Below are 7,572 nucleotides of genomic sequence, written 5' to 3' on the forward strand. Positions count from 1 at the left end.
GAACCAAGACTCAACTCAAATCAAAGTGAGTTGAGAAATTTATACCTTTGTAGATTCCTCTTTGCATAAGCAAAGGCTAATCACCCAAGGAGAGGGCCTTCATTCCTTGCTTCTTAGATCCATGGATTTGGATGGAAGAATGTGTTTCTCCAAGTTCTCAAAATTGAGAACCTCTAAGTCTCCACACCAAGGTAAGATGTGAAGAAGAGATGAGTGACCTTGGAGGAGAAAGATTACTAGCTAATCCCTCCAAGGGTGGCCGGCCTCTTTAGAGAGAAAAGAGAGCTTGTGTTCTCATCCTTTCCCCAAAAGAAAACCCTAAATGAATTTTGGCTATAAAGTCATATTTATACCTTTATTCATTGGAGTGGCAAACTTGTAATTAAAGCAAGTTCACTACCCTTCCTCTAAATGGCCGGCCATAGGGTTCTATTGGGCTTTTTGGGCCTTTGTGAATTAAGTTATCATACAACTTAAGTTAATGGGCTTGACATTCGAAGCCCATTGGGCCTTGAGGCCCAAAACTAACCCGTGGTCTTTTAACGAACTTTATTCGTTTCATTAATTAACATATTAATTAATCCTTGCCATAAATAAATAATCAAACCATTTAATTATTCTTACTCATCTCCTTTGTTTCTTCAATCTCTACCTTACACAGTGTATGATCCATTAGGTTCCTTTTAGCGAGGAAGTGGGCGATTAGAACTCTTTCAAATCGATTGTGAATTGAAACTTACTTTCAATTCTCCCTTTAGTGATTATACACGTTTAGGGCTTCCACAAACCATGAGTGACACCTAGCAGTATGTCATGGTTACCCAAGCTAATCAGAAGAGGTGGAGAACCTATTCAGTTTAGGATTACAATGCAATACGGTCTTTCTCTAATACAATACTCTTGACCACATTGTTTGGTTTGATAGTTTATTCATGTCTACTATCCAATGTGATTCATTTACTTATATGATTATCTTGAATGTGATTTGGAACGACTTCCTAAATCTCATTCATACTCGGGCCAGAGATTCTTAATCATATCATAGACTATTCTCCCTCAAACAGTTTGAAGGTTAGAGATCCCTTATTGCGCATTCACTTGCCTCCATGGCTAAGTGGCTTAACCCCAACTATGCCGTGGACACCCACGAATGGAGTGACTTTGACATAATCAAAGATCAAGGACCTAACCACAAAACAACTATGATGCCTCAGGTCAAGGGACTACTTTGCATTATCCCAACCATGAGTTCTCATGTGACTCATGTGACATGAGTATGAGAACTCTTCGTTGATCGTGTTCAGTGGACTCATTCGCTATTGAGCACCTAGATGCTTGTCTTGGTGTCAATCACACCAATGACTCGAGACCAGTCACTCTCCATGAGAGAAGACACAACACGTACTGATCTTAACGGATTGTCAATGCCCAATTGGCAATCCTATGATCAGGAACGTTTAGGATATGTATACGAAAGAGAATGGTCTCATAAATCTAACTTGTTTAAATTACATTCTCCTAATTACATATTCCTTCGACTTATCGTTTAAGCATATAACATTTATATGAGACGGCTTAAAACAATAATCTATGCCCTTGACATTAAACTAGATTAGTTTAACATGTGAAATGTCCGTAAAGTATCATCATATGATTGGTTTTATGGCACATTTCCAACAATCTCCCACTTGCACTAGAGCCAATCAGCTTGGTCATCAGTGATGATACCTTTTCTGTAGTCATTTCAAAAATGGCTGAGTAGTAGGCCTAGACAATGGATATCTATATGTTATCCATAGAAGCAACCTTGAGAATAACGACGTCACCATTATACATGATTCTCAATCATGTGGTTCAGTCTCTCATTTGAGTTCGGATCTTGATGAGACCTTGATTCCCTGGCTTGAGCTATCGCCCCATCAGTGTCGTAGTGTCGGTACACTAGAGACACTTTCTGGTTGGAACCGAATAGAGAGTTCATGAATGAACTTTCCCATCCAAACAACATTGTTTGTAAGCTTCTATATGGCAATATATTTGCATTCATAATGGAACACACTAAAGTCATTACTTTTAATGTTTGCATCCAAATATCTCTTTAGTCATAATAAAGAGATATCTGATTATCTCTTCATTCATAATGAAGAAACATCCAATGATGGATTAGATTCATAATCTAATACATTTACGCTTCCTTTACGTTACTCTAATTCTTCCACATTCTTTGAGGAATCTATCCTTTAGTATTTATTAAATACTTAAGAACTCACTTGACAGTTGCCATGGTTCAGATCCTGGGCTTGCACTGATATCGTCTTGTACCTTTCTAGGTACAACTCATATCAATGTTTTCATACAATATGAAATACATAAATCACCTTTCTGCGTATGCATAAAGGATTCTATTTACGCATTATTTCTTTGGGAGTCAAAGGGTACGTTCCCTTTGAGAAGGGCAACTTGCTAGTCTCACTAGAGTCGTCCTTCTAATTGAAGTTTATCATCATATGAGAAATTTCCTAGCATTTCTTGTCTATTATTAGGGATTGATATAATCGAATTATATCTTGAAATATATCATTATAGATTTACATCCCATGTTTATAGACAATGTCTCCCATATACATTCTATCGTTATAGAATGTTTAAAGTCATAACTTTAACGAAGAAGTATTCTTTTCATTTCCAAAATTAATATATCATATATGTGTGTATATATATATATATATATTCTAATTTAGGAACATGATTAACTCCCACTAATCTTTTGTAAACCTAGTAAACAAAAGATTCATTTACATCTTTATGAGAAATCAAACAATTTGATCTTTCTCTCATAAGACTCTTATAGCTCCCACTAGCTTGCTAAGATCCATGATGGATGGATCTCTACAACTTACATGTCTTGTGATTCATAGTTTTAGACATATATTATCAAGACTATCTTAATAATGGTTTCGGAAACGCATATTATGTCCAAACATTGAATCACCATTTAGTTGTAGCTAGCAATCTTCGAATTAATTGAAACCAAGACTACGTCAAAGATGGTTTCTTCAAAGTCAACCAATCTCTTTGATTGTAGTCACCTTAAGCTACCAATTAGCTATAAAGGTTTCATTATTTTGGGTTAAATGGTACTTTACCATTTCCTTGAGTATATGTCGCATATACACTCAATGTAGTCGTAAGGATTTTCATTCTTATTTCTTTCAAATTAAGAGGTGTAACTCTATGACATAGTCATAAAGTTCAAACCATTCAACTGAGACAGTTTATAAATTCTTCTCGACTACCTTGGAGCTTGTGGTATAGGAACTAGGTTGTTATATTTGTTGGTTATCATCTTGTCTCTCAAAGAACCCATTCTTTGAGTTCTATCTCTCGTTCATTTGCTCTATCTTAGGCAAATCCTATGGTAGGATTATAATGAACTATCCAACAAACAACATTTGTTAGTTGGTTTATAGAAGTGATATCCAAATGTTAATTTAAGGATACCCACAAGATAATTTTCAAACAAATATTGTTTATTAGCACCCAACCCCAAATCTTAATACAATTAAGATTTGTCTTTCTTTCCAACTACATCCTATGGAGTCATGAAAATTTTGGAAGATCTTCTAATTGACAAACATATTGTCTTAGAAGTATATATCCTATATATATGGGTAATTGATAACATCCAACGAACTAAATCTTATTTGAGTTCGTTCTTCTCTCAATGGAGAACTTCATTATCTTATGATGCTTCTTTCCTTGATATTTTCAAGGAAACTGTTCTAAAGTGTTATCTTTCCTTGGATCAAATCTAAGGAGGTAAATACTTTAGACGTCTTACTCATCAACTTACATTTCTTGAATTCTTTGAAACCTTTTGCAAAGTATTCGGACTTGTGTTTATTCAAAATAAACTATAGTCCAACCGAGAGTGATCTTCGGTGAATGTCATACAACATGAGTAGTATTATGTTTGTGGACAAGTGCCACTAACATCTAAGTGAATTAACCTCAACAACTTTGTGATTCTTTCTTCTTTCCAAAAGAATAAAGATTCGAACATTTCGCCTCTATACAATTTTAATAAGAAGGTATTGGATCCGGATCTAACGATCCAAAGCATCCATCTATGACCAACTCGTAATTTATGTTTTATAGCTATCACAACTCAGTTGAGATTAGTCACTACCTTGCAATCTTTTGGGTTTTTAAGCATCGTTATATTCTAAACAGTTAACACTATCATATCATCTCTACTATAGAGATAATTAATTAGATTACAATAATCTAATCATTCATTAATAAAGAACAATGTTTCGTCAAACAAAACATTTATCCATTAAACATACGGAATTAAGTTCCTTTATTCAATTGGAATGTAAAGACAATCTTTAGTTTTTCAAATTTCTTTGGTAGTTCATATGAGGAAGTAAGTACCATCTGCTTTCGCAGAGATCTACATTTGATTCACTTTCCGAATGTGAAGTACTTTCTCTTCATTCATTAATCTTCTACTTCCTATTAGCCACACTTTTACAACGATTGTAAAACATAGTTACTAATACGGAATCAAGCATTCAAGTAAAAGAACCAACTGTTTTGAACTATTCAAGAACAATTTACAACACCTTCGAAAGGTGTGTTCTTGACACTTGCAAGACATTTCTTGCAAATACCCCTTCCAATGTCCATCTTTTCATAAAGAAAGTTTGTTCCCTTGGAATTATTTCCCTTTCTTCATTTGACTTCTCCTTTGACTACAATAGTCATGGTCCCTAAACTCCCAATATCTCTCTTGAAACTTATTTCAATTGTGTTATACACATCCAACGATTTGGAGAGTGTGTGGTTATTGTTCACTATATAGTTTACAATAAACTTAGTGAACCATTTGGATAGGGACACAAAGGTGAAGTCCTTGCCTAGTTTCCGTCTCTAGAAGTGGTTTAACACTTCAACACTCAATGATTCAAAATCATCATAAGTTCATGTTGATGGACTATTTTTGTCAACCAACTATTATGTTCTAAACATAATTACAAACTTTCAAGAGTTGTTCAAGGCAACTCTCATTTCTTCGTACAACAATTTGTAAGTGAAGAATCATGGCACATAAAGTGTCCATGCCATTGTGCTTTCTTTCTCAAGTTCTTTGTTCATTTAACAAAGAATCAAGCACTAGTGTTTGCATTGACTAAGGGTTGTTCAAAGCAACTCTTATTTCTTCATACAACGATTTGTAAGTGAAGAACTAACAACACTAAAAGTGTCCTTGTCTTTATGCTAATCTTCGTAAGTTCCTTTGTTCATATAACGAAGGAATAAGCATTGGTTGGTTGTGTTGTCCTCTTCATGATAGACTTATCTAACATGTTCTTCCAATGATACATTATCAATAGGAAGATTGTGAGGATTAGACTACTTAGGTACATATACAATCCATTTAAGACAATCTTTGGGATTGTGGTACCAAGTCCGGAAACTAAAGTATTCGGCTTTTCTTTGTCAAGTTTTGGATAGCGTTTGCAAATATATGGGTAAACAAATACATAACGAATATAAATTGATTGATTTTAAGCCATTTGATTTGGGTCTTTAAATCAAATAGCACCACCCATTTTTGGCAAATTCCATACCCCTCATTGGAATTCGAGAGTTTTGGAGGAAACTCTTAGTAGGGTATGGGAGGCTCACTATTACCAAGCCCACCTCACAATGATATGATGTTGGCTAGCATTGATAATAATGAGAGAGTACACTTACTCATTGATGTTGGTCCTATTACAACTATTGGTCCATGTGATTGATTTAGTTGTACATGATTCTCCCACTATACTTGTAAAACGGTTTTTAAAGCAAGAGTATATGGTACTACTAACATAAGGTTTGCATTCATTGATGGACTATATAGTTGCCTTAGGGCCTTAGGATGACTATGAACCTTTGATTAGATCCAACACGAGCCTAGTGTTGAATCTCGGTCTAGGGATGGTGATTTGATTTTAGTTACGCGTTTAATCATATTAAGGCGTGTTGTCTTATTGGGCGTTGGACCCGCTACTCCATTTTCATGCATATCAAATAAAACAAGAAAGGAGTACTTCAAAGTAAAGATGAGCTTATGCTCTTTTCAACATTTGAATAGTACAAATTACTTTAAAGTAAAAAAGAGCTTATGCTCTTTTACAACATTTGATCAAATCAAATTACAACCAAAATCTAATCTACACATTCCCATGGTTCAAACAAATTTGAGACGGCCTTTCACATAGCTCAATTATCGTAGGCTTAGGTTCATAATCACCCTTTAATTAATTAACGCTTTAACTAATTAAACTTTGAATGCAACATTGTCATTTGGTTTTTGTATCCATAGAATTGATTTAAATGGAGTTAAATGAAATGAAAATCCAATTCTCATTTAATGAGACAAAACCATTTTGTTCTCAACCTAATTTGGGCCAAAATGCAATAACCTCAACTTTTTGGGCTATGTTGCAAAACTTAAACTTTTGAGCTCATTTTGTAAAAACACAAAAGTCCACTACTTCATGTAATCACAACTAGAACCCAAAAATTTCAACAAATTGAAAAACTTCATTAAAGGAACAAAACAATTTGTCCTTTAATGATTTTGGGCCTTTACGTAAATACGTAAACTTTTGGGTCAAACTACAAAATATACAAAAGTACCAAAACTTTATGTAATTGCATAAAAGCCCCAAAAACACCCCACTTGTAGGGTGGCCGGTTTTGGAGAGAAGGGAGTGATGTGTGTGTTGATTTGTAGTTTTAGACATAAAGTCATGCAAGTGGTGCATGACATAAATGTCATGCAAGAGGTGTGTGTGAAAGGGAATTAATCCTTACACACCCACCAATATTTCTTTCACCTTTCAAAATAAATATCTAACACATTTAAACATTTGAAAAACACAAAACAAAAACTGTATGAAATAAATCAAAACTTTGAATCAAAACACCAAACCTTTTTGTTCTTGGCTAAAATATCAAGAACAATAAAGAACATTCATGAAAAACTCAAAAAATCTCCATGAACATTTTTCACCCAAAGACATCCCAAAACCACTCAAACTTAAGGGAAATAACATATAACCAAACTAGGGTACATAGGGGTTCCTAAAGTTACTTGAAAACACTTTTAACAAGTCAAACAAGAACCCAAAAATCCACCCTTTGGATTTGGCCGAAAATTCCCAAAAACATGGCACCAAATTTTAGCTCCAATATTCATGCTCATATGAACTACATCTACAACATTTGAGATGGCAAATTTTCTAACAAAATTTACATTCAAAGAAGCAAGAATAAAGCTTGTAACAATTACAACATTCAAATCATAAACTATGAAAATACAAAACCCAAAAGGATTCACCAACTACTAGACCTAGGCTCTGATACCACTTGAAGGAAATTTTGTGAAAAACATGTTCATTTAAGCAACATCTATAGCATGCAATTAACAATTAAAAGGCGGAATCATGCTTGTATGCACTTAAAAACAAAACATTAACCATGCAATTAACATTTAACGAACTTTATTCGTTTCAT

The sequence above is a fragment of the Malus sylvestris genome, chromosome 5 (assembly GCF_916048215.2).
Source record: "Malus sylvestris chromosome 5, drMalSylv7.2, whole genome shotgun sequence".
In the NCBI taxonomy this organism is placed as follows: Eukaryota; Viridiplantae; Streptophyta; class Magnoliopsida; order Rosales; family Rosaceae; genus Malus; species Malus sylvestris.